At 43.5% G+C, this 26,035-nt stretch overlaps 1 long non-coding RNA gene and 2 other non-coding genes across 3 annotated transcripts; 2 read left to right on the forward strand and 1 right to left on the reverse strand.

Moving 5' to 3' along the window:
- Positions 1-13,580: 13,580 nt before the first annotated feature.
- Positions 13,581-13,655, reverse strand: Trnat-ugu (transfer RNA threonine (anticodon UGU)). Its single transcript has one exon. It is a non-coding gene; the product is annotated as a tRNA-Thr (tRNA).
- Positions 13,656-14,262: 607 nt separating this feature from the next.
- Positions 14,263-14,337, forward strand: Trnat-ugu (transfer RNA threonine (anticodon UGU)). The gene has a single exon. It is a non-coding gene; the product is annotated as a tRNA-Thr (tRNA).
- Positions 14,338-20,967: 6,630 nt separating this feature from the next.
- Positions 20,968-22,262, forward strand: LOC126109654 (uncharacterized). The gene is made up of 3 exons (XR_007523704.1): positions 20,968-21,058; positions 21,159-21,253; positions 22,175-22,262. It is a non-coding gene; the product is annotated as an uncharacterized LOC126109654 (long non-coding RNA).
- Positions 22,263-26,035: the final 3,773 nt, after the last annotated feature.

A 26,035-nucleotide genomic window follows, 5' to 3' on the forward strand; every position in this document is an offset into this window, starting at 1 on the left:
GACATGAATCTCCAGCATCAGATATACATCCACCCTGCAAGTTTTCTCTCCCACTCACCACAGTCACAAACTTTGAAACGTCCCCTTAGAACAATTGTACACGACTGTGCTTAAACTGACACACAATATTTTTAGCGCAACGCAATCTTTCAAAAATCCCTACAAAAGAATGGCCCTGACTAACATAAACCTATACCTTTCACAAATCTTCGTTACTCGAACTACTGCAATACGGCGAGCGCCACTACTGCCAGCTAAATAAAAGATTCAAACTACTGAAGGCACTAACTACAGATAGCCATAGTTAGCAAATGAAAGATTTTAATAGAGAACAAACAATGTATTTACCTTAATAGTCATCAAAAGTCATAATACACTCCTGGAAATGGAAAAAAGAACACATTGACACCGGTGTGTCAGACCCACCATACTTGCTCCGGACACTGCGAGAGGGCTGTACAAGCAATGATCACACGCACGGCACAGCGGACACACCAGGAACCGCGGTGTTGGCCGTCGAATGGCGCTAGCTGCGCAGCATTTGTGCGCCGCCGCCGTCAGTGTCAGCCAGTTTGCCGTGGCATACGGAGCTCCATCGCAGTCTTTAACACTGGTAGCATGCCGCGACAGCGTGGACGTGAACCGCATGTGCAGTTGACGGACTTTGAGCGAGGGCGTATAGTGGGCATGCGGGAGGCCGGGTGGACGTACCGCCGAATTGCTCAACACGTGGGGCGTGAGGTCTCCACAGTACATCGATGTTGTCGCCAGTGGTCGGCGGAAGGTGCACGTGCCCGTCGACCTGGGACCGGACCGCAGCGACGCACGGATGCACGCCAAGACCGTAGGATCCTACGCAGTGCCGTAGGGGACCGCACCGCCACTTCCCAGCAAATTAGGGACACTGTTGCTCCTGGGGTATCGGCGAGGACCATTCGCAACCGTCTCCATGAAGCTGGGCTACGGTCCCGCACACCGTTAAGCCGTCTTCCGCTCACGCCCCAACATCGTGCAGCCCGCCTCCAGTGGTGTCACGACAGGCGTGAATGAAGGGACGAATGGAGACGTGTCGTCTTCAGCGATGAGAGTCGCTTCTGCCTTGGTGCCAATGATGGTCGTATGCGTGTTTGGCGCCGTGCAGGTGAGCGCCACAATCAGGACTGCATACGACCGAGGCACACAGGGCCAACACGCGGCATCATGGTGTGGGGAGCGATCTCCTACACTGGCCGTACACCACTGGTGATCGTCGAGGGGACACTGAATAGTGCACGGTACATCCAAACCGTCATCGAACCCATCGTTCTACCATTCCTAGACCGGCAAGGGAACTTGCTGTTCCAACAGGACAATGCGCGTCCGCATGTATCCCGTGCCACCCAACGTGCTCTAGAAGGTGTAAGTCAACTACCCTGGCCAGCAAGATCTTCGGATCTGTCCCCCATTGAGCATGTTTGGGACTGGATGAAGCGTCGTCTCACGCGGTCTGCACGTCCAGCACGAACGCTGGTCCAACTAAGGCGCCAGGTGGAAATGGCATGGCAAGCCGTTCCACAGGACTACATCCAGCATCTCTACGATCGTCTCCATGGGAGAATAGCAGCCTGCATTGCTGCGAAAGGTGGATATACACTGTACTAGTGCCGACATTGTGCATGCTCTGTTGCCTGTGTCTATGTGCCTGTGGTTCTGTCAGTGTGATCATGTGATGTATCTGACCCCAGGAATGTGTCAATAAAGTTTCCCCTTCCTGGGACAATGAATTCACGGTGTTCTTATTTCAATTTCCAGGAGTGTATATACAGCAGCTCATGACATCCATTTTTACAAATTTCAAAACTCCGCCATTTCTCTCCCCACATCCACCACTGCTGGCGGCTCACCTCCAACTGCGCAATGCTACGCGCTGTTCACATCCAGCTGCCGCTGCCCAACACTACAATGGCAGACAACAATGCCAACTAGCCACAGACTGCACACAGCACAGCCAGTGATTTTCATACAGAGCGCTACGTAACGTTGCCAATAAGAAAACATAAACAGCGCCTACTTACAACTTCATTCTGCACCAAAGAAACACACACATTCTTTGTGACACATGCACAATACAGCTTTTCGGACTTGACTGTGCCCACTGTTCGCATCCGATTGCGGTTCAGAAATTTTACCATGCTCGCGCCAGTCCTATAAAATGATCCTTAGCAACAGAAAATAGTTCTTACAAGGAAAGAGACAAACGCGTAGCAGCGCAGTCTGACCCGCGAAATTCCACGCCACGCTGCACTAACTCGGTAAACACTGTAACTAACCTGTTTCTACGGGTTATTACGTTATTATTAGGAATGTAAATACTTATTGCTTGGGAAGTTAACGTGAGAAGATTAGGGTCGCCACCGACTCTAACCATACAACTAATCGAAGGTTTGATCGAGTCGGAAAATAAATAAATTTGATCACAGATCAAAAACTCACAAAAATGCATACGTTGTGATGTCGCTCATAGCGGATACGATGTAATTAACAGTATTGCCCGTGCACTGTTCACGACAATCAAACATTTAAAATAAAATAGAACATGCATGAACACTGCATAAGATCAGCTCCCAGCAACACACCTGAAAATAAGACTTAATCTAAAACACTTGTTTTAAAATAAAAGAGGAAACTAATCACTGGACCTGTGCGTAAGGAAACGCGTTGGATGTGCTAACGGGAAAGCTACGAGGTGAGTGGCTTAGGTGCAAAAACGTAAACGCGGAACACAAGAGAAAATTGTGGATAAAATCATTTATTCCTAAGACATTAAAGAAAAGCATCGATACATTCACCGTTATAATCTACACCTAAAATCACTGGTGTGAATCATTCATACCACTGCTGTTGCCTGATCGCAATAACTCGTAAAGCGGTACACGTTTCGCAGTACACCCGCGTGCCCACGTGGTTTGTGGGGACGCACTTCGTAGGTATCGTGTCCAAGTTGCAACAATATCACATCACACAATCATGAGCGGTTAACGTTCTTTAAAAGAAACATGAGACCGGACAGTTAGTAATGACGGTAGCCCAACAAAACTTTAATGTTCAACCACGTGGTCGGCTCCACACGGACGAAAGACACATAAAGCAAGGAAAATTTACGAGAAGGCAAAGCTATAGAAAGGTGAAAGCTTATACAGGCACAGCTGAAGGCAAACAGACATTCATACAGAAGCGAGTGCTCACTTCTTATCGACACCTTTGTGTGGCGCTCTTCCGGTGGATCCAAGTCTGCTATAGAAATTTACTAAGTGAGACATCTGCCAAAGTTTTGCATTCCTTGCTGCGACAAGGCAAAGCAATCTTTCAGAGTTGAAAAGCGAGACCAAAAGCTAACAGCTCTCCCCTCGCCAAGTAACAGCGCGCCACGCGGTCAGTCGAACTCACCCTTCTTCGACTGGAGCACAGCTGTGGACGCTTCCCGTACCGGCGGCAGACTGCCTCCCGCTTCTTCTCCAGCCTCCTCCACGCTCCGCGTGGCCCGGAAAACCCAAAGATGCCATTTCCGCCACCAACCTAACGCAGGTGGATTTCTCACAAGTAGCGAAAACCTCTTTGCCGACTTGACCACTACGAGAGTTGGCTATTCTGTACCACTGCTGCCGAATCTGTACGACTATCGCAGACTTTCTGCAGCAGACTACGCCACCGTCTAGCAACGTGACACACAACCACATTCATTCAATCACACCACTATGATAATTATGGGAAAAGAGAAACAAGGAAGGAAAGAGAAATACTAGTGAAAATGGGCTACCGGACTAATGAAAGGTGGCTACAGGACCCTTTCAACACAACTGCCAAGCAAGTGTATACATAGGGTTAGCAGTACCTCACAAACATCTGTCACTAACAGAGAATCACTTCAGTTATGAAACTCACGACTTATGAAAAAAATGGCTCAAATGGCTCTGAGCACTATGGGACTCAACATCTTAGGTCATAAGTCCCCTAGAACTTAGAACTACTTAAACCTAACTAACCTAAGGACATCACACACACCCATGCCCGAGGCAGGATTCGAACCTGCGACCGTAGCAATCTCGCGGTTCCGGACTGCAGCGCCAGAACCGCTAGACCACCGCGGCCGGCCACGACTTATGACAAGATGAGGCGGAGAAATGGAGTACTTCGGATAGATCTTCGTTCGTCTAGAGGAGGCAGCTGAAGTAGTTTTCCATTCATGGTTATTTTTCATCACATATGAGTTGAAAGCTCTCTGTTGACTGTGGTCGCAGAGGATTCCTATTAACGATTGCAGGCAGACCGTGCTGTAAGTCACACACAGAACACGTTGTTGTTTACGAGTCTAGTGCAGGCTATACCACACAACTAATACACCCCGAGAGAATAACAGAAAAATTGGTTAAATGCATGATAAATTACCTGCATCAACATCTCCCTCTCTCTAGAATGCATCATCAGTCTGCCGTTAAATCATACCTCGTTACAACCCTTCTCAAACAATCAAGCCGACCGGTGTGGCCGAGCGGTTCTAGGCGCTTCAGTCTGGAACCGCGCGACCGCTACGGTCGCAGGTTCGAATCCCGCCTCGGGCATGGATGTGTGTGATGTCCTTACGTTAGTTTGGTTTAAGTAGTTCTAAGTTCTAGGGGACTGATGACCTCAGATGTTAAGTCCCATAGTGACCAGAACCATTTGAACTGTTCTGCAAGCTAATTTGTTAGCTGACGCCACATCGTTGGTGGAGAGTGAATAGAAGCTCATTGTAAATACTGGCTGTTAGGGTTTAAAACACCTAAACATTCCTGCACAGAGTTAAACACGCGATCCGTTCTGTAGTTGTATACTGCAGTCACCCCAGCTGGTAATACAACACTCCTTAGCTGAGGACACCTTACGAAACTGTATAAGACAATTGCCGATAACTTTGGTGTCACACCTGGGCATATGATCCGACGTATATACATTTATTACTCTACATTTGGTGGTCATCCACGTTAAACATTCTATTCTAGCAGTCACATTGCTGTCTCGGAAAAATGTTTCCCTAGTTTCCAGTGCTTCCATGTCAACTTTCTCTCCTATTCCTCTTGCTGTCGGATACTCGTTCCCATGTACGAGAGTTTTCCTGCACCGAATAGACATGCAAGTACTCCCTCAGTCCCTTTCAATTTCCCCGCATTTTTGTCATTTCCTCTCAATTTATGCGCACTTTCCGTCAAATTTTATAATTTTATCGATTTTACGTCACTTCTACCCATTCGATCATGACATCACATCGCGTTCGGTACTTGTAAATGCAGTGCAGTTATCAACACCAAACGCAAACGCACTGTTTTTCTGATCGGACGGTATAATATAGCACTGTACTTGAATGCAGCACGTCAACTGCAACCACATATTCTACAGTTGTAGTGCATTTGCTCTCTTTTCTGTATGTCTGTGTTTGTGTTTGCGTCCCTGTTGTGGTGGGAACAGCACGTTCCAGGAATGGCCAGCAGCGTAACAGTGGCCATGTTGTAAGAGGTCCATGACTAAGGAATTTATTGCCAGCGCACTCGAGCAGATGTAATTTCGATGGATTGCTCACGCGCTGCCTGCGAGATGAAAGCTATAAGAGAATCTCAGACCAGAGACCAATGTTGGCTGCAGTAAGAGCAGTGGTAGTAGAAGTAAGTAGTAGCTAGCAGTCATGTGTATCGAGTTGGCGAGGCTGGTCGTGGGAAGCGATGGCGGTGCCTGAGCGATGTAGTATAAGGTAAAAATAGCCGCGCGCATATGTAGTTCACATATGTAGTTTATTACAACAAAATTTGTACTATTGTTATATCAAGTCCCATGTAAATGTTTTAAAAATCTTTTAATAATAATCTTTTTTATAAAATTAACTTTTCTGACAATCATTCATTTGAATTTAAAGAATTTACTAATTTCTGCAATCCATAGTCATCCCGATTTCCGTAAAGAAAAATCAGTCGTTTCCTTTTATATATGACAAATCTAGCGGCCAGCATTGCACTGGGCTGTGCCAGGAAAATTTCTTATAGGAGCAGATATATACGCGTTATCCGGCGACCTTATTGAGGTAAGAATTTTCAATTTATTCAGAATGATCTTTCAGGGCCATGACGCAGCACTGCTGACGTCCAAAATTTACCAGTTTAAATTCACAGTCAATTATTGAAAGGCAATAAGTGAGCCACACTTTTATTGAGAGATTAGTCACATTTTATTATTGGTAGGTTACGGAATTTATCTGTTGGTAGGTTATACTAAATGTGAATGCTATACATAATTATTTTTAACTGTTGGGAGGTTACAATGTACATGGCTGCAATATAAAGAGTCTCTTCAAAACAAAGCACCTAGACATCTACATCTACATCTACATCTACATTAATACACCGCAAGCCACCCAACGGTGTGTGGCGGAGGGCACTTTAAGTGCCACTGTCATTACCTCCCTTTCCTGTTCCAGTCGCGTATGGTTCGCGGGAAGAACGACTGTCTGAAAGCCTCCGTGCGTGCTCTAATCTCTCTAATTTTACGTTCGTGATCTCCTCGGGAGGTATAAGTACGGGGAAGTAATATATTCGATACCTCATCCAGAAACGCACCCTCTCGAAACCTGACGAGCAAGCTACACCGCGATGCAGAGCGCCTCTCTTGCAGAGTCTGCCACTTGAGTTTGTTAAACATCTCCGTAACGCTATCACGGTTACCAAATAACCCTGTGACAAAACGCGCCGCTCTTCTTTGGATCTTCTCTATCTCCTCCGTCAACCGGATCTGGTACATCTGCTTCCCTATCACTGTGAAAGATGACATTAAATGTAGAGGCCATGAGCTTCGGGCAACTGTTCGGAAACGATCCTGAATCCTGCAGGCTCTTTCAGTTTCCATATGTTGCGACGTTTTCCAAATTTTCGGTAGTAAGAAAACCACCTCTGTCTTTTATTTCAACCATGTCCGCCCCTGGTATTTGAGTGGTCAGCGCGACGGTATGTTATGCCTAAGGGCACGGATTCGATTCCCGGCTGGGTCGGAGATTTTCTCCGCTCAGGGACTGGGTGTTGTGTTGTCCTTGTCACCGTCATTTCACTCCCATCGAAACGCAAGTCGCCGAAGTGGCGTCAACTCTAAAGACTTGCACCAGCCGAACAGTCTACCCGACGGCAGGCCCTAGCCACACGGATTTTCCATTTCCATTTCAACCATCCTGTGTGTTGTGAGGGAGCCATTGTTTACACCATGCGATGTCCAGCTTTCTGGGGGAGCCAATGTGTCGAAACGTGTAAATGTCCGTTTAGCACCTGATACAGACCTTAAAGTCGTGATGGAAAAAGAAAATGTACTGCGTTGTATAGGTCACGAAACTTTACCCCGGTCTGTGCAAGCGACTTTGATCACTGTCCACCTGCTCCAATGCACCAACATCTGCATTTGTAATACGATCGCCACATATGCTCAATGCCAGAACACAGTTGATATTTTTTTCGATACATTGCAAGACGGGAACACAGTCATCTCTTAACAAATTTTCTACTGGGTGACGTCAGCAGAGTTTTTATAATTCGTAGTTTTTCTCGGCTGCATGGTACAAAATAACGAGGATAGAGAGAATGTTTGGGTGATCGACATGAATGCATCCTGACGGACATAGATCTCCTTCAGACTGCAGTACAGGTATGTGGTTTGGAGATGCGCCAAGATGCAGAAGCAAAATCCTCATCCTCTTCCCAGTTCCCAATAGGAACACGGCTGTAGTTACTCATACTGTCTTTTCTACTACGTTGTGTTGCAGGAGAAAGTTTAGTTTGCCACTGGCGTTAAATACTGTACACGGTTGGCGGAGCTGTGACGAAATGTGTCAATTTCCGCCGATTGGTCAAAACACGGTTCTGTCGCATTAACTCAGTTCACTCTGTTTCTCCACAGGTCTTGATATAGCACTCTCTGACCTCCGCTCAGCAACGACTTAAACTGGAACGATCACGTGGACAAAGCTGCAGGCAGGATGGGGCAAACATGAAGATCAGTTACAAGATGCAGAGGGAAAATTTAAAACCACTCTGGAGTTTTGTTGTATGGGGTCCTTAACAGGTGGTTTCGGAAAAGGTGGTTCGTTTTGAGATACGAGAGTGCCACGAATATGAGTCATCACTGACTGTAATAATTGAAAGACATCTCAGTAGGATCCAACGCAAGTATGTGGTTGAATGGAGAGACCAGATTACGCATCGCAGACAGAATTTCTACCAGAAAGCGTAACACTATAGACGTGAAAAGCCAGTGTATTGGTCATAGGACTTGGTACATTTCTTACGACCTCAGTATAGCGTTGCATTTTTTGAGTGATTCCTCACATAGCACACCACTACTTGTTGTGATCATTCTCAGTTTGCCATCCTCCCCCGCCTATAATCCTGCAAATATATCACAGAACCTCTTTTACACTAACTACATGGTGTCAAGATAGAATGTGTTACCAGTACTATTTCTTAGCGTGGGAAATATCTAGCAGCGGCAAGAGCGAGTTGCAAATATCGGCTTAATGCCACGTTCCTTAATCGAATTACTTTCTAATTTAGATGGTAAGGGCGATTTTATTACGTGGTTACATCACTGGCGACTTGTACCCAAATTTTATGTCTGTTAATACACAACCAGCAATCACCGTCTATATTCAATGTCGCGATATTTGTGTGGAAGACCACTTCATTCGAAACCAAAACCATACCTTTATTTATGAAGCACGTATAATTTCTAATATGGATGTTGTTGTTGTTGTTGTGGTCTTCAGTCCTGAGACTGGTTTTGATGCAGCTCTCCATGCTACTCTATCCTGTGCAAGCTTCTTCATCTCCCAGTACCTACTGCAACCTACATCCTTCTGAATCTGTTTAGTGTATTCATCTATTGGTCTCCCTCTACGATTTTTACCCTCCACGCTGCCCTCCAATACTAAATTGGTGATCCCTTGATGCCTCAGAACATGACCTACCAACCGATCCCTTCTTCTGGTCAAGTTGTGCCACAAACTTCTCTTCTCCCCAATCCTATTCAATACTTCCTCATTAGTTATGTGGTCTACCCATCTAATCTTCAGCATTCTTCTGTAGCACCACATTTCGAAAGCTTCTATTCTCTTCTTGTCTAAACTATTTATCGTCCATGTTTCACTTCCATACATGGCTGCACTCCATACAAATACTTTCAGAAATGACTTCCTGACACTTAAATCTATACTCGATGTTAACAAATTTCTCTTCTTCAGAAACGCTTTCCTTGCCATTAACAGTCTACATTTTATATCCTCTCTACTTCGACCATCATCAGTTATTTTGCTCCCCAAATAGCAAAACTCCTTTACTACTTTAAGTGTCTCATTTCCTAATCTAATACCCTCAACATCACCCGACTTAATTCGACTACATTCCATTATCCTCGTTTTGCTTTTGTTGATGTTCATCTTATATCCTCCCTTCAAGACACCATCCATTCCGTTCAACTGCTCTTCCAAGTCCTTTGCTGTCTCTGACAGAATTACAATGTCATCGGCGAACCTCAACGTTTTTATTTCTTCTCCATGGATTTTAATACCTACTCCGAATTTTTCTTTTGTTTGCTTTACTGCTTGCTCAATATACAGATTGAATAACATCGGGGAGAGGCTACAACCCTGTCTTAGTCCCTTCCCAACCACTGCTTCTCTTTCATGTCCCTCGATTCTTAGAACTGCCATCTGCTTTCTGTACAAATTGTAAATAGCCTTTCGCTCCCTGTATTTTACCCCTGCCACCTTTAGAATTTGAAAGAGAGTATTCCAGTCAACATTGTCAAAAGCTTTCTCTAAGTCTACAAATGCTATAAACGTAGGTTTGCCTTTCCTTATTCTTTCTTCTAAGATAAGTCGTAAGGTCAGTATTGCCTCACGCGTTCCAGTATTTCTACGGAATCCAAACTGATCTTCCCCGAGGTCGGCTTCTACTAGTTTTTCCATTCGTCTGTAAAGAATTCGTGTTAGTATTTTGCAGCTGTGGTTTATTAAACTGATTGTTCGGTAATTTTCACATCTGTCAACACCTGCTTTCTTTGGGATTGGAATTATTATATTCTTCTTGAAGTCTGAGGGTATTTCGCCTGTTTCATACATCTTGCTCACCAGATGGTAGAGTTTTGTCAGGACTGGCTCTCCCAAGGCCGTCAGTAGGTCCATGGATATCGTTAGCAATACTTGTGTGTGCCTGTAGAACAGAGATTGCTTTCTGTGTAGGGTGACAGTAACATGGTCCTTGCGATTTTTTTTTTTTATTATGTCGTTGTTGTGGTCTTTGATGCAGCTCTCCATGCTACTCTATCCTGTGCAAGCTTCTTCATCTCCCAGTACCTACTGCAACCTACATCCTTCTGAATCTGTTTAGTGTATTCATCTCCCTGCACACTTGCCGCCAGTACTAAACTGGTGATCCCTCGATGCCTCAGAAATGTCCTACCAACCAATGCCTTCTTCTAGTCAGGTTGTACCACAAATCCTCTTCTCCCTAATTCAGTACCTCGTCATTAGTTACGTGATCTACCCATCTAATCTTCAGCATTCTTTTCTAGCACCATATTTCCAAAGCTTCCATTCTCTTTTTTGATAACCTGTTTATGGTCCAAGTTTCACTTCCATACATGGCTACACTCCATACAAATATTTCCACAAAGAACATCCTAACACTTAAATCTATCCTCGATGTTTCTTTGCTATAGCCAGTCGACATTTTATATCCTCCCCACTTCGACCATCATCAGTTATTTTGCTCCTCAGATTGCAAACCTCATCTACTACTTTAGGTGTGCGAAGTCCTGTGTCAACAGACAGGGAAAGGAAATTCCTACCAAGTCTGCAGCAGCCAATGTAAGTACTCCTGCATCACATTTTTATTGTACAGGGTGTTTCAAAAATGACCGGTATATTTGAAACGGCAATAAAAACTAAACGAGCAGCGATAGAAATACACCGTTTGTTGCAATATGCTTGGGACAAGAGTACATTTTCAGGCAGACAAACTTTCGAAATTACAGTAGTTACAATTTTCAACAACAGATGGCGCTGCGGTCTGGGAAACTCTGTAGTACGATATTTTCCACATATCCACCATGCGTAGCAATAATATGGCGTAGTCTCTGAATGAAATTACCCGAAACCTTTGACAACGTGTCTGGCGGAATAGCTTCACATGCAGATGAGATGTACTGCTTCAGCTGTTCAATTGTTTCTGGATTCTGGCGGTACACCTGGTCTTTCAAGTGTCCCCACAGAAAGAAGTCACAGGGGTTCATGTCTGGCGAATAGGGAGGCCAATCCACGCCGCCTCCTGTATGTTTCGGATAGCCCAAAGCAATCACACGATCATCGAAATATTCATTCAGGAAATTAAAGACGTCGGCCGTGCGATGTGGCCGGGCACCATCTTGCATAAACCACGAGGTGTTCGCAGTGTCGTCTAAGGCAGTTTGTACCGCCACAAATTCACGAAGAATGTCCAGATACCGTGATGCAGTAATCGTTTCGGATCTGAAAAATGGGCCAATGATTCCTTTGGAAGAAATGGCGGCCCAGACCAGTACTTTTTGAGGATGCAGGGACGATGGGACTGCAACATGGGGCTTTTCGGTTCCCCATATGCGCCAGTTCTGTTTATTGACGAAGCCGTCCAGGTAAAAATAAGCTTCGTCAGTAAACCAAATGCTGCCCACATGGATATCGCCGTCATCAATCCTGTCCACTATATCGTTAGCGAATGTCTCTCGTGCAGCAATGGTAGTGGCGCTGAGGGGTTGCCGCGTTTGAATTTTGTACGGATAGAGGTGTAAACCCTGGCGCATGAGACGATACGTGGACGTTGGCGTCATTTGGACCGCAGCTGCAACACGGCGAACGGAAACCCGAGGCCGCTGTTGGATCACCTGCTGCACTAGCTGCGCGTTGCCCTCTGTGGTTGCCGTACGCAGTCACCATACCTTTCCAGCACGTTCATCCGTCACGTTCCCAGTCCGTTGAAATTTTTCAAACAGATCCTTTATGGTATCGCTTTTCGATCCTTTGGTTACATTAAACCTCCGTTGAAAACTTCGTCTTGTTGCAACAACACTGTGTTCTAGGCGGTGGAATTCCAACACCAGAAAAATCCTCTGTTCTAAGGAATAAACCATGTTGTCTACAGCACACTTGCACGTTGTGAACAGCACACGCTTACAGCAGAAAGACGACGTACAGAATGGCGCACCCACAGACTGCGTTGTCTTCTATATCTTTCACATCACTTGCAGCGCCATCTGTTGTTGAAAATTGTAACTACTGTAATTTCGAAAGTTTGTCCGCCTGAAAATGTACTGTTGTCCCAAGCATATTGCAACAAACGGTGTATTTCTATCGCTGCTCGTTTAGTTTTTATTGCCGTTTCAAATATACCGGTCATTTTTGAAACACCCTGTATTTCGATAGTACAATATTTATATGTAGAAGTATTAAAGATTTTCAAAACCGTCGTAGAATTAAATCGTTTGCTTCTGAGTTGTACATATCTGAACGGAGTCTTATACACTGAAGCGCCAAGGAAAGTGGTATAGGCATTCGTGTTCAAATACAGAGATATGTAAACAGTCAGAATACGGCGCTGCTGTCGGCAACGCCTATAACAAACAAGTGATGCAGTTGTTGGATCGGTTACTGCTCCTACAATGACAGGTAATCAAGATTTAAGTGAGTTCGGGCGTGGTGTTATAATTGGCGCACGAGCGATCGGATACAGCATTTCTAGATAGCGATGAAGTGGCGATTTTCCCGTAGTACCATTTCACAACCGTTCCGTGAATATCAGGAATCCGGTAAAACAACAAATCTCCGACATCGCTACGTCCAGAAAAAGATCCTGAAAGAACGAGACAACGACAGGTACAGAGAATCGTTCAACGCGACAGAAGTGTAACCCATCCGCAAATTGCTGCAGATTTTAGTGCTGGGCCATGACTTGTCAGCGTGCAGACCATTCAACGAAACGCCATCGATATGGACTTTCGGAGTCCAAGGCCCACTAGTGTAGCCTTGATGACAGCTCGACACAAAGCTTTACCCCTCGCCTGGGCCCGTCAACGCCAACGTTGGACTGTTGATGACTGGAAACATGTTGCCTATTCGCACGAGTCTCGTTTCAAATTTGTATCAAACGGATCGATCTGTACGGGTATGGAGACAACCTCATGAATACGTGGACCCTGCAAGTCAGCAGAGGACTGTTGATGGTGGTGGAGGCTCTGTGATGGTGTGTGCTGTGTGTAGTTGGAGTGCTATGGGATCCCTGATACGACTACATACAACTCTGACATGTAATAATAAATAATAAATACAACTCTGACATGAGACACGTATCCTGTGTGATCACTTGCATCCATTCATGTCCATTGTGCATTCCGACGGACTTAGGCAATTCCAGCAGAACAATGCGGCACAGAATTGAAATGATAATTAAATGGACAGCCTACTGCAAACAAGCGTTGATGAACTTCATTGGGGACATGTTGAAAATGCGTGCCCCGACCGGGACTCGAACCCGGGATCTCCTGCTTACATGGCAGACGCTCTATCCATCTGAGCCACCGCGGGCACGGAGGGTAGTGCGTCTGCAGGGACTTATCCCTTGAACGCTCCCCGTGAGATCCACATTCCCAACATGTCCACACCACTACATCCGTATTGCGCCTAAAAGATGTTTGCCCATCAGCTCATTACTCGTGGCAGATTAATGTACCAAGTCCCGTACGAGTTCGGGCATAGCGTGTGCGTTCGCACAAGAAGGTCAATGACCGTAAGCAGGAGATCCCGGGTTCGAGTCCCGGTCGGGGCACACATTTTCAACATGTCCCCAATGAAGTTCATCTACGCCTGTTTGCAGCTAGGGTGTCCATTTAATTATCATTTCATTTCTAGCAAAGCCGCATGGTCATCCACGGTAACTGTTCTTTCGGGAACAGATACTACCGTCATATATAGTTAAAAAATATGGCTTCCCGGCCATTGACCTTCTTGTGCGAACGCACACGCTATGCCCGAGCTCGTACGGGACTTGGTACATTAATCTGCCACGAGTAATGAGTATGATGGGCAAACATCTATTAGGCGCACTACGAATGTAGTGGTGTGGACATGTTGGGAATGTGGATCTCACGGGGAGCGTGCAAGGGATAAGTCCCTGCAGACGCACTATCCTCTGTGCCCGCGGTGGCTCAGATGGATAGAGCGTCTGCCATGTAAGCAGGAGATCCCGGGTTCGAGTCCTGGTCGGGGCACACATTTTCAACATGTCCCCAATGAAGTTCATCGATGCCTGTTTGCAGCTAGGGTGTCCATTTAATTATCATTTCATTTCTAGCAAAGCTGCATGGTCATCCACGGTAACTGTTCTTTGGGGAACAGATACTACCGTCATATATAGTACGACACAGAATTACTACAAAGTGGCTCCAGGAACACTCTGCTGAGTTTCAACACTTCTGCTGGCCACAAAAATCCCCAGACATGAACATTATTGAGCATATCCTGGATGCCTTGCAATGTGCTGTTCGGAAGATATGTCCACCCCCTCGTACTTTTACAGATTTATGGACAGCCCTGCAGGATTCATGGTGACATTTCCCTCCAGCTCTACTTCAGACATTAGTCGAGTCTACGCTACGTCGTATTGCGGCACTTCCGCGTGCTCGCGGAGACCCTACATGAGATCAGGCAGGTATATTAGTTTGTTTGGCTCTTCGGAGTATAATCTGAGCAGCTGTCGTTCTTCCTCTGTTCCAGGGCGCAGCCTGCAATGCACAATGTAGAAAAGACAGCAAGAACTTCAGTGTGGAAATTTGGGGAAGCTCCTATGGGACCAAACTGCTGAGGTCATCTGTCCGTAGGCCAATATGGATTTTGCAACTGATTTGTGGTACAGATGTTACCAATCATCGTAAGGTGAATAGCCATCGGTTCTTCTGAAATACATCGGTATAGATGAGCCTGTGAGTAGACAATAGGGGAAAACAGAACAACATCTAAAAGACAGGCTCCGTTCCATTATAAAGTGGGCGACAAACGAGGTTTTATTAACACTTTCCGTAATATGTTTGTTATAAGCAGGGTTGTAGCCTCTCCCCCATGTTATTCAATCTGTATATTGAGCAAGCAGTGAAGGAAACAAAAGAATAATTTGGAGTAGGTATTAAAATCCACGGAGAAGAAATAAAAACTTTGAGGTTCGCCGATGACATTGTAATTCTGTCAGAGACAGCAAAGGACTTGGAAGAGCAGTTGAACGGAATGGACAATGTCTTGAAGGGAGGATATAAGATGAACATCAACAAAAGCAAAACGAGGATAATGGAATGTAGTCGAATTAAGTCGGGTGATGATGAGGGAATTAGATCAGGAAATGAGACACTTCAAGTAGTAAAGGAGTTTTGCTATTTGGGGAGAAAAATAACTGATGATGGTCGAAGTAGAGAGGATATAAAATGTAGACTGGCAATGGCAAGGAAAGCGTTTCTGAAGAAGAGAAACTTGTTAACATCGAGTATAGATTTAAGTGTCAGGAAGTCGTTTCTGAAAGTATTTGTATGGAGTGTAGCCATGTATGGAAGTGAAACATGGACGATAAATATTTTGGACGAGAAGAGAATAGAGGCCTTTGAAATTTGGTGCTACAGAAGAATGCTGAAGATTAGATGGGTAGATCACATAACTAATGAGGAAGTATTGAATAGGACTGGGGAGAAGAGGAGCTTGTGGCACAACTTGACAAGAAGAAGGGATCGGTTGGTAGGACATGTTCTGAGGCATCAACGGATCACCAATTTAGTATTGGAGGGCAGCGTGGAGGGTAAAAATCGTAGAGGGAGACCAAGAGATGAGTACACTAAACAGATTGAGAATGATGTAGGCTGCAGTACATATTGGGAGATGAAGAAGCTTGCACAGGATAGAGTAACATGGAGAGCTGCATCAAAACCAGTCTCAGGACTGAAGACCACAACAACAACAAAGCAGACGCTAGTACAAACTCTCCAACAGACAGTTACGAATGGGGACAGAAGAGGGTTACCAAATAGGCCTCTCGTGCAACTGATAATGATGTTCGGGATTTGATAAGAGCCCAAAAGACCTTCCCGGCAATTCCAACAATGTTTGACTATGACGTCAGCTTAAGGTTTGCTGCACCGACGTCAGACATATGCCAGCCCAGCCTATAGCGTGAATTGTACTGTATTAAACTCAAAACTGGTCCAGATGAGGAAGAGCAGTTACAGGTAGGACAGGAGAGTATGAGGGTCGTTCAATAAGTAATGCCCCACATATTAAAAAAAAAGCCATTAATATACATAGACAAACGTCCGTGTTGGTGCTTGATGTTTGCCCTGTAAAGTTTCGAACCGTTCTGACAGATGGTAGAGCCGTAGTGGAGCGTCTGCATACGACTCACGGTACAAGCAGGGGGCTGTTATTGAATCCTTTTTTTTTTTTTTTTTGTCATCGGTCTACTGACTGGTTTGATGCGGCCCGCCACGAATTCCTTTCCTGTGCTAACCTCTTCATCTCAGAGTAGCACTTGCAACCTACGTCCTCAATTATTTGCTTGACGTATTCCAATCTCTGTCTTCCTCTACAGTTTTTGCCCTCTACAGCTCCCTCTAGTACCATGGAAGTCATTCCCTCATGTCTTAGCAGATGTTCTATCATCCTGTCCCTTCTCCTTATCAGTGTTTTCCACATATTCCTTTCCCCTCCTATTCTGCGTAGAACCTCCTCATTCCTTACCTTATTAGTCCACCTAATTTTCAACATTCGTCTATAGCGCCATAGGCCATGTTTCACTACCATACAATGCTGTACTCCAGACGTACATCCTCTGAAATTTCTTCCTCAAATTAAGGCCGGTATTTGATATTAGTAGACTTCTCTTGGACAGAAATGCCTTTTTTGCCATAGCGAGTCTGCTTTTGATGTCCTCCTTGCTCCGTCCGTCATTGGTTATTTTACTGCCTAGGTAGCAGAATTCCTTAACTTCTTTGACTTCGTGACCATCAATCCTGATGTTAAGTTTCTCGCTGTTCTCATTTCTACTACTTCTCATTACCTTCGTCTTTCTCCGATTTACTCTCAAACCATACTGTGTACTCATTAGACTGTTCATTCCGTCCAGCAGATCATTTAATTCTTCTTCACTTTCACTCAGGATAGCAATGTCATCAGCGAATCGTATCATTGATATCCTTTCACCTTGTATTTTAATTCCACTCCTGAACCTTTCTTTTATTTCCATCATTGCTTCCTCGATGTGCAGATTGAAGAGTAGGGGCGAAAGGCTACAACCTTGTCTTACACTCTTGTTAATACGAGCACTTGGTTCTTGATCGTCCACTCTTATTATTCCCTCGTGGTTGTTGTACATATTGTATATGACCCGTCCCTCCCTATAGCTTACCCCTACTTTTTTCAGAATCTCGAACAGCTTGCACCATTTTATATTGTCGAACGCTTTTTCCAGGTCGACAAATCCTATGAAAGTGTCTTGATTTTTCTTTAGCCTTGCTTCCATAATTAGCCGTAACGTCAGAATTGCCTCTCTCGTCCCTTTACTTTTCCTAAAGCCAAACTGATCATCACCTAGCGCATTATCAATTTTCTTTTCCATTCTTCTGTATATTATTCTTGTAAGCAGCTTCGATGCATGAGCTGTTAAGCTGATTGTGCGATAATTCTCGTACTTGTCAGCTCTTGCCGTCTTCGGAATTGTGTGGATGATGCTTTTTCGAAAGTCAGATGGTATATCGCCAGACTCATATATTCTACACACCAACGTGAATAGTCGTTTTGTTGCCACTTCCCCCAATGATTTTAGAATTTCTGATGGAATGTTATCTACCCCTTCTGCCTTATTTGACCGTAAGTCCTCCAAAGCTCTTTTAAATTCCGATTCTAATACTGGATCCCCTATCTCTTCTAAATCGACTCTTCTTCTATCACATCAGACAAATCTTTACCCTCATAGAGGCTTTCAATGTATTCTTTCCACCTATCTGCTCTCTCCTCTGCATTTAACAGTGGAATTCCCGTTGCACTCTTAATGTTACCACCGTTGCTTTTAATGTCACCAAAGGTTGTTTTGACTTTCCTGTATGCTGAGTCTGTCCTTCCGACAATCATATCTTTTTCGATGTCTTCACATTTTTCCTGCAGCCATTTCGTCTTAGCTTCCCTGCACTTCCTATTTATTTCATTCGTTGAGTGCAGAAAAAGAAACTGCGGTGAACATCCATAAACGTTTGTGTCCAATGTATGGCGATGCTGCAGTTGATAGGAGTACAGTCAGACGATGGGTAAAGAATGTTACAGCCTCAGGAAATGCAGAAACAAGCTCCATGACCAGCCATGCTCGGGACGTCCTGTCACAGCCACTGCTCCAGACGTGCCGAATAGTGCGGATGCTATTATCGGTGGCGACAGTCGCATCACACCCCGACAATTGGCTCTACAGTTGTCGGTTGCATTGGAAGTGCGTCTGCAATGATCGAGACTCTCAGATATTGAAAGAAGTGCTCACGATTTAAAACTCAACTCCACCCGAATAGGCCATGAAGGACAAAAGGTACCGACAGGCCGCCGCGTCATCCCCAGCCCACAGGTGTGACTGAGTACGGTTACAGAGGGTCATGTGGTCAGCACACCACTCTCCTGGCCGTATGCTATTTTACGAGACCGGAGCCGCTACTTCTCAGTCAAGCAGCTCCTCAGTTTGCCTCACAAGGGCTGAGTGCACCCCGCTTGCCAACAGCACTCGGCAGACCGGATGGTCACCCATCCAAGTGCTAGCCCAGCCCGACAGCGCTTAACTAAAGTGATCTGACGGGAACCGGTGTTACCACTGCTGCAAGGCCGTTGGCGGTGCTCACAATGGGTTCCACGAATGCTCACAACGGACCACAAGATACAAAGAAAGGTCATTTCATCTGAATTGTTGGAGCGTTTTGAGACCGACGGAGAGGCCTTTCTGTCGCGGTGTTGCTCTCCGTGGTTGTTGGATGTCACATTTTTTTCAGTAACGTTTTAAAGCTGTCCGCTGTTTCGTTGTTGATCTTATAATACGTTTTGTGTTATTCCAACAGTCGTAGAAATTAATCTTTCCTATTTAGTTCTTTAGGCAAAGATTTTTTATGTTGCTGTGGGTCGTGTATCTATGAAACTGTTATTGATGTATGTGATTGCAGGCTTTCTCGGCGTATTTCAGCCATGAAACCTTCGCGGGTTATCAGCCGAGTGGCGTCGTCTTCTAGTCGCAACGTTTCAATGGATTGCGTAGGGGGACGAAAGCTGGGTGCACCATTTTGCGCCTGTACATGGAGTGGCATCACCCTCATTCACCACAGAAGAAGAAATTAGAGGTAACCCTCTCTGCCGAAAAAGTCATGGTGACAGCCTTCTGGGATTGTGATGGCGTCATTCTCGTGGATGTGATGCCAAGAGCGTCAACCATCAATTCAGAGGCATACGTGAAGGCTATGAATGAACTCAAGGACCGTTCCCGACATGTTCTATCGGCATCGAGCGGAAATCTTGCTCCAACACGATAACGCACGCCCACGCACAAGTATGAGAATCCGGGAACACATCGACGAATTGGGTTGGACATCATTCCCTCATCCACCCTATAGTCCAGACCTGGCACCGTGGGACTCCCATCTCTGTAGGCCGCTTAAAGATTCTCTACGGGGAACACAGCTTGAAGATGACGAGAGAGTCAGTCGTGCAGAATAATAATAATGTCGTGTGACGAGTGCCTCCCGGCGGTTCGCCTGGTGCAAGTCTTTCGATACGACGCCACTTAGGCAACTTGCGCGTCGATTGGGATGAAATGATGATGCTTAGGACAACAACCAGTCCCTGAGCGGAGAAAACCTCCGACCCAGCCGGGAATCGAACCGGGGCCCTTTGGATTGACATTCTGTCGCGCTGACTACTCAGCTACCGGGGGCGGTCAGTCGTGCAGTGAAAACATGGCTACGCCTACAGGACGAGAGGTTTTACCAGCAGGGAATACATTCTCTTCCACAACGTTGGCGTCCGCTGTGACTCAGCGATTCTAGGAGCTTCAGTCCGGAAGCGCACTGCTGCTATGGTCGCGGGTTCGAATTTTGCCTCGGGCATGGTTGTCCTTAGGTTAGTTATTTTAAAGTAGTTCTAAGTCTAGGAGACTGATGACCTCAGATGTTAAGTCCCGTAGTGCTCAGAGCCATTTGAACCATTCGTACGGCCATAGAAAGTGACGGAGACCACGTAGAAAAATGGGACATGGACAAGACATGCTGATGTGTATTGTCACCAAAATCTGACTCTTAACAATAAATATGTTCTGAGGAAAAAATGTGGGTGACGACCCTCGTAAACTGCTTCACTGTAGCACTTAACAAGCCTACACAGTTGGAAATGGACGCTAGAGGTGTGGGAAGTGTCACTTGATGTGTCGACTTACAGCAAGTACTGTACTGCCGTTTCCTTACGCATTCCAGTATTTACCACCAAAGGCAATACGCATGTTACAGTTATGCTGTTGACAACACGGACACCGTAATTATCGCTGTTTACGGCGGGCGGAACCGCTGCGTCGGTCAGATACGCAGCAGGCAAACGCAGGACACACGCACGCACGCAGCGGCACACAAACAGCGCGCCGTGCCTCGCGGTAAATGCCGCAGCCGCTGCTGCCCGGCCGCGGACGGTGACGTAAACAAATAGTAAACACGGCGCCCCGCCCGACCCTGTTTACTTCGGCGGAACGAGCTGCCGGTGGGCTCTCGCCCAGGGGGGTGAAACTCATATAGGGATTTCTGGCAACACGACGTTGGTTTGGGCCCAGGCCACTTGGAGCGCTGCAAGTTTAGCCATTTATAGTCTCGTGCTCCTATTGGATGACGTAGTCTTCCATAATTGTTTTGGTATCGTAGCAACGTGATCGTGATTTTTCGTTTAAATTGCAGTGTAAGTATGTTGTTATTATTCTGCTTAATTTTTGGATGCATTCGTAATATTTGATGGTGTGATGATTCAGTATTTACTTTTTTACTTTTGTTTCATATAGAACACGAGGTTGTATCATCACATTACGTTCTGTGGACTCTTGTATATTTGTTCCTGCAAAGAAATACAATTTCCGTTGGTCAGTTTACTTAAAGGGTAAGTATATTTCTTATTTCTGTTCATATTTCCTTGTATTTCATAGAGAATCCCATGCTAGCAGCTTTTGACATAGTTGGTATTCAACTTTCCGAATCCTGTAAAGGGATATAATTCTGGCTTTGATTCATCTTCCTTTTTGCCACGAAGTACTCTTAGTGACATAATAAGTACCATTTATTGTGCCGTTTACTATATACCAAATATTGGACGTGTTACAATTGATTCGTAATGCCTCGAGTGTGTTCTATTTCCCGTTTTCGACAGTAAATATTCTGTACAGTACATAACACACTATCCAGGTAAAAAGTGTTTGTTGCTGTTGTATCGACAAAGGTTGTGTTCTCACATAATAAGACATTTGTTTGGAAGTCACACAAAGCAGGTCCTTCAAGCAGTTGGACATTTACACTTATTATTGTGGCAATATCCAATGCAGTAGAAATCTTCTTGTATTTTAACGCTCAACACAATGTAATACAGATTTACAGCTGTAACTCTTACTGATAATGTACAGTTGAATTTGGTATCTACCATGGGTATCTAGATGCTGAAATATACTGAAATGGTACAATAAGCAGTGTTTCTACTGCCTGATAGCACTGTTTAACGAAGTAGTGTTGAATATAGAATATAGTGCAACTACGCTCACGCAGTTATATATAGAGTGATGTGCAGATCCGTAGCAGAAATGAGAATTTGTTTTGTTTTTTCACTATTTTGTAGCAATACCACAACAGATTACAAGCCATGATAACAGTTATCAATACTTCAGTACAGGATAGCTGCATTTAGACATAAGCTAATATGATTTTTGATAGTGAAATTAATTTCACTTCGAGTTTTCTTTAACATTAATCAATGTAAACCATACCTGACCTTTTTTCTCGTTCCTAATTTTTGGTTTGAATAACATTTCAGAAACATGAGGATGGATCATACAGGAAGAGAAGAATCCAGTTTGAGAGTGAAATTGAAATACTCGTGCACATTTCCCGGGTGCAGGAGTAGTTATTATGTACAAACAAATTCCAAACACAAGAATAAACATTTCTATAAATTTACAGCTGCATCAAAAAGTGAAACTTTAAAGAAGTGGAAATTGATCTGTAATATAGATGAAGGTGTCAACTGTAGTTATTATTATGTGTGTGAGGATCATTTTTATGAAGCAGATTTTGTGAACTTTACTAGACACAGGCTAAATCCTGGTGTTATACCAAAGCACATGGAATTGGTGTTGTATCACCCTCCCCACACACATCTGTGTTACACTGGTGGTGGTGGTGGTGGTGGTGATGGTGGCGGCGGTTTCACCACATTGGGTGCAAATATATGTGTGCAAGAGACAGGTCACAACGCAAAATCTACAGTAATACAACGAAGCAGTCCCCCTTTACAGAGCACAGATGATGGTGGGTACAGCTTTTTATCCTCACCTGTTTATGATGTTGAAAGTAGTCCAGGTGTAATGGGATCTGGCGTTTCTAAACGTGATTTAACTCCAAGAAAACACAAAATGTATAAACTGCATAGAATTACAGTTTCCAGAGTGTTGAAATTGAAAAAAAAGCTACAGAATGAGAGGAATAAACTGAAAATTCTAAAAGAGTTGTATGGTAACAGGAAATTTCAGTTAATTGAAGAAGAGTTGAATGATTTGACTAAAACTTTTATTAATAGTCAGTTAAGAAATGCCAATATGCAGCCCACAGCGGTATGGTGGTCTATACAAGATAAGGCATTTGCTTTATCTATTTATAAGCGTAGTCCCTGGTTGTACAGATATTTGGCCACATACTTCTCCCTTCCATCTGTGAGGCTGCTCAAGGGAGTGCTTTCCCACATACCATTTGATATAGGACTTAATCCAGCTTTATTAACCTTTTTAGCAAGGGACGTAAGTTGGGGGATGTTTAAGGGGGACTAAACAGCTAAGGTCATCAGTCCGGACGTAAGTAATATGCATGAAAATGACAAGTATTGTGCTCTACTTTTTGATGAAATGTCTCTGGATGATGGTATGTACTATGATGCACACAAACAGCTAATCTATGGGTATCAGGACTTGGGTCATTTAGGACGTTCACCTGTAGCTGCAAGTCAAGCATTGGTTTTTATGCTGAAAGGCATTCACAGAACTTGGAAACAAGTTCTAGGATATTACTTTACCGCAACCACTTTCCACTACACCCATTTGAAATCACTCATTGTTCACATCATAAGTGAACTACAGAATATTGGGGTCAAAGTGGTTTGTACTGTATTTGATCAGAATGCAAAAAACCAAAAGGCCCTTAAGCAACTGTGTGAAGCAAGTTTGTTGAAGCCCAGTATATTTCATTTTGTCGTCAATAATCAACCAATTGTTACCATTTATGATGTACCACATCTGCTCAAAAACACTAGAAATGCTTTGATAGAAAATAAAATTCAATTTGAACCTCACAAAGCAGCAAAGTTTGAGTACATTAGTACAGTGTTCTTTTTGGATTAAAAAAAACGGTTCAAAACTCTACCCAAATTAAAAGCACAACACTTTAACTTTTCCGATTCCCATGTCAAAATGAAGGTAAAAGTTGCTGCTGCAGAAATTAGCCATACTGTTGCATCTGCAATTGAAACATATGTTTCTACTCACACATTACCATCTGAAGCTATACACACAGCTGAGTTTGTGGAAAAGGTAGATAATCTCTTGGATTCACTCAACAGTAATGAGCAATATCCCAGGTATGGAAAACAATTTAGGTGTGCTTTATCAGAAAATTCGCCACATTTAGAAATGTGGTATAGCATATCGAGGGAAATAGGCAGCTGGCAAATAATAGTTTTAAAAACGGGAAGAAACAAGACTAATATGTTTAGCTTCATAAAAGGTTGGCAGATTACATTACAGTCTATTATTTTCTTGTGGAAGACCTTGAAAGTGGTTGGCTTTAAGTACTTAAATTTAAAGGCGTTCAATCAAGATGCTTTAGAAAATTTCTTTTGTTGTATAAGACAACATGGTATTGCTAATACAAACACAACTTGTTTTCAGTTTGTACAAGCTCTGAAGACTTGTGTTGTCAATCATATGACTTTGCCTTTCAAAGCCATGAGTGTAAGTAACTGTGAAAATGATGAGTACACTCCCTTGAGCAGTTTGTGTCACTTTTTGGCAGCTAGTGGTAGGGGTGAACATTTAAGTGAATGTGAGATGAATGACACTGATACACATGAGCAAATTTATTCTTACTCAGATGGTATCATCGAGTCTGTAGAAGATCAACAATCCTTAGGCTATGTACTAAAAGCCATAGATGTACCAGATGATTGTGAAACATGTAATACCAGTCTCTACTCTTCTGTTGTGACTGAAAACCATTTGTTTACCTCATTTAAAGAGAATAGTGAGGAGCATTCTCATTTGAAATACGCAAGTGAAAGAGTCATGATTTTCCTAAGGGCACTCCATGATCAGCTGTATGAGTATCTAAATAGTCATGGTCACACAACAAGACTACATGATAATTTAAAAAAAAAAATTTGTTCTGTCTCATAGAACAATTTGTAATAAACATGACATTGAAGAGAGACTTCTGAAGACAAGTATTCCATTTATAATATACAAGTATGTGAAAGAAAAAAATTTACAAACAAGAGGAAATTGTGTATGCAACAACTTAAAAAGAAGTTCAAATCATGTTAAAAGACTTTGTATTTTGTTTATTATGTGTACAATGAGAGTAAGCTCCCTATACATATACAAATGTTGTGTTAAAAGCAGAGAATTACATGTTCTTGTATCAAAATCATGCCTTTGATTTGTTATGACAAAATCTGGTAATTCAGCAGGAACATAACACTTTCTAGATGTGATGATTGGATTCTAAAAGTATAATGAATAGAGTGCTGTCAAGGGGAATTTGTGTTAATTTTCAGTAGTGTACCAAACAAAGTTTTCAAAGAGGAAGTAAATAAATAAAAGTGTTAAAAATAAATGTTGTACCAGCGTCTTCTTTCATTATTTAAACATGATGGGTGTTGCCAAAATACCAGCCAAGTTGGGGAAAAAAGAAAAAAAATTTTATGTGTTGCAGTTCATTTTCTTTGTATGTCTCATTGGCAAAAACATTTTGGCTACATTCATGGAGTGTCTACCTGCTCTGCTCCCAATTTGTTTTTCAGTTGATGTAAAGTAGTATTTTGTGTGTTTCATAAATTTATTTGAACTGTGCAGAAGTTCAATTTCAGATGACTGAATATCCATAAATAACAATCAACAGAAAAAATAATAAATCGGATTTTGTAGACTTTACAGTACATCCTTGGTTTGTAGCACAGATTTTTTTTATAAATTACCTCTTGGTTATCCATTAGCTGTGTAATTATTTATTTCTGTAACCTACTATTCCACTTTCGATCATGCGAGTGGACATAATGTGCTTTAGGATACGTGGAAACGTAAAAATCATTTATATATGCATGCAATGTCAGATGATTTTTTAGTCTGACATGTGCTAAAGCTCGTTTATTTCCACATGATAATAGCCACACGGCCAAAATCGCAATATTGAGTTTTACAAAAAAATTTCACAGTCAAAAGGTGACGTCGTAATTTACGAAAATTTTCACAATGTAAACTGCAGCTACGAGTAGTTAATGTGTGTTTTTGATTGAGATTTCTTTTATATATTACTTTGCAAGATCTCAAAAACCTTTATTACTGCACTATGCGGCCCACATTCAAAGATTAATTGAAAAATATTGTCATCTAATTCGCGTATTTATAAATAA

Source organism: Schistocerca cancellata, chromosome 12 (assembly GCF_023864275.1).
Source record: "Schistocerca cancellata isolate TAMUIC-IGC-003103 chromosome 12, iqSchCanc2.1, whole genome shotgun sequence".
Lineage (NCBI taxonomy): Eukaryota > Metazoa > Arthropoda > Insecta > Orthoptera > Acrididae > Schistocerca > Schistocerca cancellata.